This window comes from Palaemon carinicauda, chromosome 11 (assembly GCF_036898095.1).
Source record: "Palaemon carinicauda isolate YSFRI2023 chromosome 11, ASM3689809v2, whole genome shotgun sequence".
Taxonomy (NCBI): Eukaryota; Metazoa; Arthropoda; class Malacostraca; order Decapoda; family Palaemonidae; genus Palaemon; species Palaemon carinicauda.
This window is the reverse complement of record NC_090735.1, coordinates 136,515,098-136,526,286: the sequence shown is the minus strand read 5'-3', so window position 1 is coordinate 136,526,286 and position 11,189 is coordinate 136,515,098. Positions and strand designations below refer to the sequence as shown.

The window sequence follows — 11,189 nt, the reverse complement described above, 5'->3', positions numbered from 1 at the left end:
AGATCACATATCCTTCCCCTCATAAACGATATTATTGGAACAAGAACATTTGTTTGTTAGAATTGGACAAAACAAAAGCGATCCTCGGGTGTTGTTATTTTACTTTGTCTTTGGCAAATTGCGCCTTATCATAAATGTAGTGTGTGGTTTTGGTGCCCCCGAGATTAAAGGGAGTCCTAATACTCCGACTTTCAGTGAAGAATACCCTGAAAATGGCTCGTGAAAGAAGGACCTGATCTTTTGTTTAGGGGGGAATCAGCTGTGTGATGACCCGTCGAAGGACTGTGACCTGGTGCCTGTGACCCTGAAGATTATTCGTCCTCTCCTCTCGCATACTTTCCCCTACCTGGGGACCTCATAAAGGAAAGGAAGTCATTAACAGTAAGAATCTGACTGCAGGACCTCGAGAGTCCCAAGTCTTAGGAAGGGGCTAATGTTCGAGTTTGGTTTTCCTGAGGAATTTCGCGAGTGTCCCCCCCAAGTGATTCTTAGTGTCCACCATTCCCCAATTTCCGTGCCTTTTCATAATTTGTCTCTGCTATTGAAATGGTGTAGCTTAGCAGTAGGTAATAACTCCGTTAATCCTATTTAGTTGATGCTGTTACGTGTAGGGACGAGTAGCTTTTAGTGAACTAACTTCGTACCAGGTAAACTACTTTGCATTACTCGAGACCTGGCAAGTAGTGTACAGAACCCATTAACTATCCTGACGTGATTATAGTTGAGGATAGTTAAGAGTAGGTTGATCAATTATTTATACACATTGAGGACTATAACGTAGGCAGGTCAATTGCTTTAGGGTACACTTTTATTTAGTTTCTCTTGCTCTTGTTTTGTTAAAGTTTTTATAGTTTATATAGGAGATATTTATTTTGATGTTACTCTTAAGATATTTTATTTTTCCTTGTTTCCTTTCTTCACTGGGCTATTTTCCCTGTTGGACACCCTGGTTTTATAGCATTCTGCTTTTCCAACTAGGGTTGTAGCTTAGCAATCAATAATAATAATAGTAATACACATCCATTGATCTGCAAATTAACTGATATTTCATTGTTGGTCTTAGATTAAGAATTTATGACAATGCAAACTCCCAAAGCAGTGTTTAGCCAAAGCATAATGTTTTAGTTATAATGTGTATACTGTATAAGAACAGATTTATTTGTATTCTACATTTAGATTTAGACTTCCTGGAAAATTTAGCTTATTCAAAAATTAAAACTATTACAATTTTACAGAGTCCTTTTTCATCTAGAATTGTAAAATTAAAAATTATTCATAAAATCTGTTTTAACTTAGAAAGTAATAATAATAGAAATATTTATTACGTGCAAAGAAGTGGTAATATTTATTAGCTAAGAGTGTTCTTAAAATATTTATTTTGCCAAGGCTTCATAAGATGCTCAAACGTCATTGCAATAATTATTTTGAAATGGGTTGAAGGTTTATCCAGTCTCATCATTGTTAAAATATTTGGTATTATTGTAGTGTATTACAGGGCAATGTAACCTAGTAAAAAACTACTTTTTCTTATAGAAAAAAACTACGCTCTCTCTGAAAATGACACTCGTTCGCGTCGCAAATTAATAGTTTCAGAATTATATATATATATATATATATATATATATATATATATATATATATATATATCTATATCCTATGGTAATGGGGGACCCCCAGTGGGAACTCGGGGTTTTCCTCATCATTGTTAAAATATTTACAGTATAAGCCCTTGATGAATTTAATCAAAATTATTTAATATAGATCTACAAGTAAAATTATACAAACATTATCTGGATGATTATTTGGTGCACAAATTTTGTCTGTTTGGCAAAAAAATGTTTTTTTTTTTTTTTTTTTTTTTTTTTCAGGTAAATATATGATACTATAATTTCTAGCCAGGTGCATGAACCATACAGTTTTACTAATCGCTATTTGATATTTTATGTATTTCTGACCTTGATTATTGGGGCAAACTACTTGTTCATGAGTTTTAGCCCCCAAATATAAAGACACAGGGGACACCATTTTGAAACAGGTCTGTTTTGGGTGGGGAAATGTCATAAAAGAGTGATTTGCAGCCACAATAATGGTCAGAAAGCTAAATATAACCAAGATAACCATTGAAAAAATATATGGTTCATGTATTTGTGTTTGAAAATAGGACGAAACGTGGTTAACACTTGAGATTTGTAAAAAGGCTACAGAACTTAACAAACCCACCGAACCTAACTTAGTAGTTCCCAGGTCACAACCCCTAGCTGTGGTATGCCCCCATATTCCCCTTATCAGGTCACAAACTAAAAGTAAATCTCAAATAGATTCTTACATTAGGATAAAATATATCATAAATAAATTCTTACATTATGATGAAGTAAATCAAATAATTCCTTACCTTATGATTGACACCTACAGTACGTCTTTTTTTTTTCCTGGCAATCTCTACGGAAGCGTTGTCCTAGAAAATGTGCTGGTCTTTCCTTAAAAGCTGTCTGAAGCACTTGGGACACTTTAACCTTTGAGGGATGACAAAATGAGCTTTTAAAAAATGCTCATCATTATTTTGCGGTTATTTTTTAATTTCACACGAGTAACAATACGGTAGTTATACACTTAATGGAGAGCATTTCCGTCATAATCAGTTGCCGACATAAATGAAATTACACTAAATTTCGAAATAGATTGTACTTCCCTGAAGTTCCCTCTTGGAGACATCTTAAACTGAAGGGGAGGTTGGCAAAAAAAATGGCTGTTGTTCAACAACTTTCGGGAAGATATGAAAAACTACTTGTAAGCTGGTACATGTAATTGGTTTAAAAAATACCTGGCATTCAAGTCACTAAATACCTGTACACAGAAAGCTCCCCAAACCGATTGGAAGCAACACATGCGCAATAACTCGGCATCAGTCCACCAAATGCAAACAATGTACTTAGTGAAAAAGCATACTTCACATTTTAATTGACCATAATGCAAGTTATTATGCCGAGCCCCTACTAAACACAGAGAAAAATACCAAACTAGTCAGCACTCATCCATTTCTTATAATGAATTCCAGTTTTGCTAGTAATTAAAGTATCATATATTTACCCATTGCATACAAGGAAACTTACAGAAATCCAATCTGCAAGATGTGTACAGTCTGGCTAGGTAACTCCTTAGGTACTATATAAAGTCCGTAGGTTGCAGCTTTATGATGTTTTTCAGTTGTGCCTTTGCTTTACACTCGTGTGTCCTAGGTTTAATGTTAATGTATGGTCGAAATTTATCTGTATCAGCAATTAAAAACTTTAGTTCTTTTAAATAGGAGTATCATCAAAGCAAGTTCGAATGACCGTTGAGAGATCTAATAAGTTAATGGGTTAATGGCTAGTAGGTAAGAAGATCCACCATATGTCTGGTGTTGTAAGACTACTTATGCTAGAGCTTCCATCATAGGCAGATGTACTGCTGCTTCTGTCTGGCTAATGATAAGATGATGGTTTTCTTCCTTTTGAAATTTTTTTTTTTCAATATCAAACTTACCCGATGATCATATAGCTGCATCCCTGCTGCCCGACAGAAAAAATCTACGGGAGGAATACGCCAGCGATCGCTATACAGGTGGGGGTGTACATCAACAGCGCCATCTGTCAAGTAGGTACTCAAGTACTCGATGTAAACAACGAACCAATTTTCCCTCTGTCGTGCCACAGGCAAGACCTACTAAATACGCCGTCCCTAACTGGATTTGTTTTCACAACGATTTGGTGAAGTACACTATTCCAGTTTTGAGCTTTCGCTATGTAGGGGTTTTATCTTCATTTCAAAACTTGAACTCGTTTTGGATAGATTTAATTATGGTGACGAAGAGAGTATGGACTCTCTTTCACTTTTAAATGGCCGACCCTTCCCTTAGACGGAAGTGTTGGTGACGAAGAGAGTATGGACTCTCTTTCACTTTTAAATGGCCGACCCTTCCCTTAGACGGAAGTGTGTTTAGGTTTTAGGTAATTTTGCTTAACAAGTTATAGATCTATTTATTTTATATCTCTCCGCCTTTCTAGGCCTCTTCGATTAACTTTCCATTTATTATAAACTTATAAAAATTAATTTTTATGTTTGTTTATATGCGACCTTTCCTAATATTAGGCGGTCCTTACTTGGAACCGAAGTTAATTAACATTGAGCCCGTCATATCGTATTTAACCTTTTAAGAATTTAATACTTTTTTTTTAATTATAATGTTTTATGAAAGAATTTCTTTGATAGTCTCGTACTGTTTTCAAAGATGAACTAACGTTTAGTTTAGTCTCCGCAGTTGTTGACGTTCAGAACGTTCAACATGCGCTCTATCGTTACGATAGAGAGAGAGTATTTCACGGTTTCACGTTGCAGTAAGAGTAAACCGATTCTAGCGTTTCGTTCATTCTTTCTTAACTTAAATGGTTTAAATTCTATATAAAGGAACTTTTTATTTGAAAAACCTTTCAGTTTTTTCCTTTATCAAATAATATGTTTTAACGATATATAATTGGGCTCTTCTCTCAGGTTCTAAGTCAAGAGAGAAGAGAGAGAGAGATAGAGACGGAGGGAGAGAGAGGAGAATAAACGTTTCGTTCAAGCGGGTAACGTTGTTCTCGTTTTTTACTCTTCTCCCTAGTCGCTGTAAGGGAAGAAGGTAAAACGTTTCTAGAGTTTTATTCTTGTTCCCAGGCTTTATGCGGTGAGAGATTTTAAACGTAGTTTATTTGATCTAGTGTTTAGTCTCTTTTCCAGCCACTGAATTCTTTATCTTTAATTATGTTTTTCTGTTGCATTGTAATACTGTTTTCGCAATTACTACCTTTTAATGAAGGATAGGATTGTGTGTTTCAGATAGAAATCAGTTAAAGTTTCGATTTCAGTGAAATAAGTGCTAACAGAAAATCAAAAGTGATAAAGTGATATGCGCAAAGTGTTACAGTGTTGCGTTCGAGGGTTCGTCTGTTCGTGCCAGTGGTTCACCTAGTCCGATACCTCTTACAAGCTCCCAAGCCCAGGGGAGAAGAAATGTCGAAGGACTTATGGGTTCCACAGGCCTTGATCGACGAACAGACGTTTCCCTCCGTGGTTTCGGGTGTATCTACACACGTTGCCGACGTGATCACCCCACCCACACAAAGACGAGAGAGCCCATTTATTCCTCGTCTGCGGAAGAGGTTTCTCACAGAAACCATGGACCAAATCTTGCAGCTTTTTTAAGTGCAAGTCGGTCCCTTCCGCGCAAGTCCAACGGCCTAGGTGTAGCCACTGGGTCAGTCCGGACTCGCTGCAGTCATCCGACGACTGCACACCTTCCGAGAGAGGCAAGGTGGTACCGCAACAGGCAGTAACTCCGTCTGTTGCCGCACCAACTGTTTTAGACCCTCAGTCACAACGGACAGTAGCTCCGTTTGTTGCCGTCTTTTATGCAGTCTCAGCTTGCTTCCTTCATGCAGGAGTATCGTGCTGAGAAGGTTGACACTGCACCTGTTAACCTACAACCTGCCACGGTTGTGCGCTTAGCAGATACTGCGGCTGCCTGCTCCCACACTCCACCTGTGAGAGCTCCACCGATGCGCAGTCGATCCTGCCAGACGCATGTTCATGCTGCACCCTCCGTTGACATGCGTGAGCTACCGCATCAGCAGTGGGAAGGTGCTGTCAAGCTGCCGTGTTTTGCCGCAATGCGGCATGCTCCGCAAACCACGGCAGTCCCTCCCATGCACCAGCACTCCGCTTTTGTTGTTGCCAGCTCCCACACTCCGACTGCGGAGAAGGTTGACGATGCACCCGTTGGCCTACAGCCTACCACGGTTGTGCGCCCGGCATGGCTGCCTGCTCCCACACTCTTGTTGTGAGAGCTCCTCCACCCATGCACAGTCAACCCTGCCAGACGTATGCTGACTCCCACAGACACGCGGAGCACTCCGTTGCCATGCGTGAGCTACCACAAGCTGCCGTGTTTTGACACGGTGTGTCAGCCTCCGCAACACACTGTGGTTACCGCCACTCGCCCGCAGCAAACTAGTCAGTCAGGAGTTGAGGCTTCCCCACACAACTTTGGTTGTTGCCAACTCACAGACTGTCAAACAGTTACATGACGTTGCCTTCTGGTCTGCTACTAATACACTAGTGCTGTAAGTCCTCACGCTCCTGTTGTGGTTGACAGTTCAGTTTTTGACAGTTCACAGACTGTCAAACAGTTTCATAACGTTGCCTTCTGGTCTGCTGCTTATGCACCAGTGAAACCCTCACTGAGATAACCTAGCTTTTCTCAGACATGGTTCCTGTAGATGAGAAAGTGCTGTTCTCCCTCCTTCTGATATTCCCTTGAGGACTCTGTCATTTGGAGAGGAGCCTTAAGCTGCTTAGCCTCCTATGGACTTTAATTAAAGCATAACATGCTTCCAGGGAGGGTAAATGGTTCCGCTTCAGTCGCTAACCCCGTCTGTTGCCACACCTGCTCCCATAGACCTTGGGCTTTGTTGCAAGACATGCAGTCCAAGCTTAGTCCTTGATAGAGAATTTTTTACGGAGAAGAACCTTCTTGCCAACAACCTTCCTACCGGTTGGTTGTACGCCCTGTTGACGCTGAGGTATCCTACTCACGTCCGCCAGTTGAGATGGTTCCTCCACCGGTGCGACCCAGTGTGGGTTGCCAGTCGCACGTTGACGTTAAGCTACTCTCGGAGGTGGTTGTGGACGTTCAGTGTGTCACTGGGAAGACGTTCAACAACCAGCAGAGGTGACTTGTTGTGACACAGTGCGGCAACCTCAGCAACCCGATAAGGGGTTGTCTGCACAACCCAGACAGTCTAGACAGTTTCGGGTTGTCGCTGTACTTCCTCGCTTTCCCATGGTTGACAGTTCACAGACTGTGCAGCAGTACCATGATCTTGTGTCCGGCTCCGTCACGCATCCACCAGTGCGACCGGATTCAGCGAGTCAGACGTTGCCCACTCTGTTGCCGTTTCCTCATCAGTTTCGGATGAGGAACCCTCTGATGAGGACATGGCTGAACAAGACGATCAACCCCAGCCCTGCTATCCATCCAGAAGATGCTGAAGAAGGAACACGGCCCTGTCAGGCTGTGGATGAGTCTGGTTAGGACACTGTCATCCGTGGTTCAATTGGTGTCACTTGGAAGACTACACCTCCGTCCTCTTCGGTTTCATCTAGCTCTTCACTGGAAAAGGACAAGACGCTAGAAGCGGTCTCGATCCCGGTTTCCGGAAGATAAGTCTGGTCTGACTTGATGAAAGGACTTTATCAACCTTTCATAGGGTCTTCCCCTGACTGTTCAGACTCCCAACCACGTTCTCTTCTCAGACGCATCGGACGTAGGCTGGGGTGCGACCTTAAGCGGTAGGGAATGCTCGGGATTATGGAACTCGAGTCAAAGGACAATGCATTTCAACTGCAAGAAGCTTCTGGCAGTACGTCTGACCTGGAAAAGCTTCAGGTCTCTCCTTCAAGGCAAAGTAGTGGATGTGAACACGGACAACTCCCTGCTTTGATGTACATCTCCTAGCAAGGAGGGACCTACTCTCTGACATGGTACGAGTTTGCAAGTGACCTCCTCTCCTGTTCAACAGGTCTAGCCTTTTCTCTAGTAACAAGTTTCTTCCAAGGCAACTTGAATGTCTTAGCAGATTGTCGCAGTAGGAAGGGACAATAATTCCAACATATTGGACCCTCCACAAGGATGTATGCAAGAGACTTTGGGTCACCTGGGGCCAGCCAACCATAGATCTCTTCGCAACCTCGATGTCCAAGAGGCTCTCAATACTTTGCTCACCTATCCCGGACCCAGCAGTAGTTCTTTTAGATGTCTTTCGACTAGATTGGTCTCATCTAGATCTATATGCATTCCCTCCGTTCTAGATTGTCAACAAGGTACTGCAGAAGTTCGCCTCTCACGAAGGGACAAAGTTGACACTAGTTGCTTCCCTCTGGCCCGCGAGAGAATAACTTACCGAGGTACTTCGATGGCTAGTAGACGTTCCTAGAACTCTTCCCCTAAGGGTGGACCTGCTACGCGTAAAGAAGGTACTCCAAGGCCTCCACGCTCTTCGTCTCACTGCCTTCAGAGTATCGAAAGACTCTCGAGCCCTAGAGGTTTTTCGAAGGAGGCAACCAGAGCGATTGCTAGAGCAAGGAGAACATCCACCCTTAGAGTCTACCAATCGAAGTGGGAGATCTTCCGAAACTGGTGCAAGTCAGTATCCGTATCCTCGACCAGTACCTCTGTAACTCAAATAGCTGACTTCCTCTTATATCTGAGGAAAGAGCGATCTCTTTCAGCTCCCACTATCAAGGGTTACAGAAGCATGTTGGCATCAGTCTTCCGTCACAGAGGCTTAGATCTTTCCAACAATAAAGATCTACAGGACCTCCTTAAGTCTTTTGAGACCACGAAGGAGCGTCGTTGGTTACACCTGGTTGGAATTTAGACGTGGTTCTAAGATTCCTTATGTTAGACAGGTTCGAACCACTTCAATCAGCCTCCCTGAAAGATCTCACCTTTAAGACTCTTTTCCTGATATGCTTAACCACAGCTAAAAGAGTCAGTGAGATTCATGCCTTCAGCAAGAACATCGGATTCTCATCCGAAACGGCTACATGTTCTACATCTTGGTTTTCTAGCCAAACACGAGCTGCCTTCTCGGCCTTGACCAATATCGTTCGATATTCCATACTTAATGTATGGCTGGAAATGAACTAGGAAGAGTACTATGTCCTGTAAGAGCTCTTAAGTTCTATTTTAAAACCTTTACGAGGCCTGTCTGAAGCTTTATGGTGTTCAGTTAAGAATTCATCTTTGCCTATGTCAGAGAATTCTTTATCCTATTTTTATCAGACTGTTAATACGAGAAGCTCATTCCCTTCTGAATGAGAAAGACCAAGCTTGGCTGAAGGTAAGGACGCACGAAGTTAGAGCTGTCACAACTTCCGTGACCTTTAAACAAAATACAGTGAACCCTCGCTACTTCGCGGTTCGACCATCGCGGATTCACCACTTCGCGGATTTTTTCCATAACCCATATATATACAGTAATATATATATATATATGTATGCATGTATTTATGTATATATGTAGGTATGTATATGTGTATACATATAAATATATATATATATATATATATATATATATATATATATATATATATATATATATATTATATATATATATATATATATATATATATATATATATATATATATATATATATATATATATATATATATATATATATATATATATATATATATATATCTATCTATATATCTAAAGTAGGAAGATGTGATGTAGTTCTAAGGGAAAAGTATGGGAAATATGTCTGGGTAATAAGCAAAGCTCTACCTCCAGTTTGTTTCTACATTATGATCAGAGATAAATGTAAACAAAACATTGGTTGCCATTTTTTATCGTGCTTTTTAGCATGTTTAGGAAATGCATGATATAAAATAACCTTTAATATTTGTGCCTGTTTTAGTTTAGGGTACTGTAGTACATGCATTAAGTGTTTTGTACATTAAAGGGTAGTTTGTTAACAGTACTACGTACAAGGGAAGGTTTTAAAAGTCTGAATATACATGTTGAATAAATAGGTAAATATGGTGTCACTACTTCGCGGATTTTCACCTATCGCGGCCGCGACTGGAACCTATCTACCGCGATAAACGAGGGTTCACTGTAGATCTCTGCAAAATATATTCGACGCAACCTATTGGAAAAGCAAATCAGTGTTCGCGTCTTTTATCTTAAGAATGTCCAGTCTCTTTACGAGAACTGCTACACTCTGGGACCATTCGTAGCAACGAGTGCAGTAGTGGTGGGGGCTCCACCACTACAATTCCCTAATTCCAGAACCTTTTTAATCTTTCTCTTGAAATATTTTTGGGTTGTCCGGAAGGCTAAGAAGCCTTTCGCATCCTTCTTGATTTGCTGGGTGGTCAAAATCATTTCTTGAGAAGCGCCTAGATTAGAGGTTTTGATGAGGACCTTTAGTATGGGTTGCAACCCTTCATACTTCAGCTCCTAGGAGTCGCTCAGCATCCTATGAGGATCGCGAGGCTCAGTAAGGAAGACGTACTTAAAAAGGCAGAGTAATTGTTCAAGTCGTCTTCCTTACCAGGTACTTATTTATTTTATGCTTGTTATTTTGAATAACTGCTAAAATGAAATACGGAATACTTAGCTCATAATGTCAACTTGTTATGCTGGTCTCTACCCACCCCCCTGGGTGTGAATCAGCTATATGATCATCGGGTAAGTTTGATATTGAAAAATGTTATTTTCCTTAGTAAAATAAATTTTTGAATATACTTACCCGATGATCATAAATTAAAGGACCCACCCTTCCTCCCCAATAGAGAACCAGTGGGACAGAGGAGAAAATTGGTTCGTTGTTGACATCGAGTACTTGAGTACCTACCTGACAGATGGCGTTGTTGATGTACACCCCCACCTGTATAGCGATCGCTGGCGTATTCCTCCCGTAGATTTTTTCTGTCGGGCAGCAGGGATGCAGCTATATGATCATCGGGTAAGTATATTCAAAAATTTATTTTACTAAGGAAAATAACATTTTTTCACTTGTCTGATAAAAGTAAATTGTGCGGTAGGGTAATGTTGAAGGTTGCGGTAGATCCACATAGGCTACTCTCTACTCAGTGTCAAGTTTTGTATATTTGTAGGTATCTACTTGAGTTGTTTTTTCTCGGTGGGACTTGTTTAGATGAAGAATGGTGTCGCCAGTCTGCCTGTAGACAATCCAGCATTTGTGTATGAGGCTTTTCTTACAAGGCTTTTGGGGAAGTTGCCTTATATCTGACTGTGATGGTCTCCACCATTTGTTTACCAAGGAAAGTGGCCTGTCTTTTTCAATTGGTTTTATAGACTGCGTGTCTCTTCAATCAGAGTAGCTATTCAGCAGGTCACTGACTTGATCTACTTTTACTGAGAGAAGCTCTACTCAGTCTCGAATGTGAAAGGCCACTGCTGAGCCTTAAACCTGGCATTCAGACTGGAAAGTGTGGACCTTTCCTCCTTAGCGAAGATATATGTGCTTTTGATCAACATGGAAACCTTGGCCTCCATAATGGACATTCTGGATTGACTGCGATTTTACCTTTGAGAGACATTTTACCAGCCCTAGTTTCAGTAAAGAGAGTTGGTGAACTG

The 11,189-nt window shown here is 40.9% G+C and overlaps 1 protein-coding gene across 4 annotated transcripts in view; it reads left to right on the top strand.

Moving 5' to 3' along the window:
• Nucleotides 1-40: 40 nt before the first annotated feature.
• The window catches only part of Dora (Dorado), a 153,414-nt gene continuing 142,265 nt past the window's right edge, over nt 41-11,189 (top strand). For 3 of the 4 annotated variants that reach the window (XM_068383476.1, XM_068383474.1, XM_068383472.1), the window contains exon 1: nt 41-88. The gene's annotated coding sequence lies outside the window, so the exon portion shown is untranslated. Of the gene's footprint in view, nt 89-118; nt 382-11,189 lie in introns of those variants that run through there. The other variant, XM_068383473.1, reaches the window with a different exon arrangement.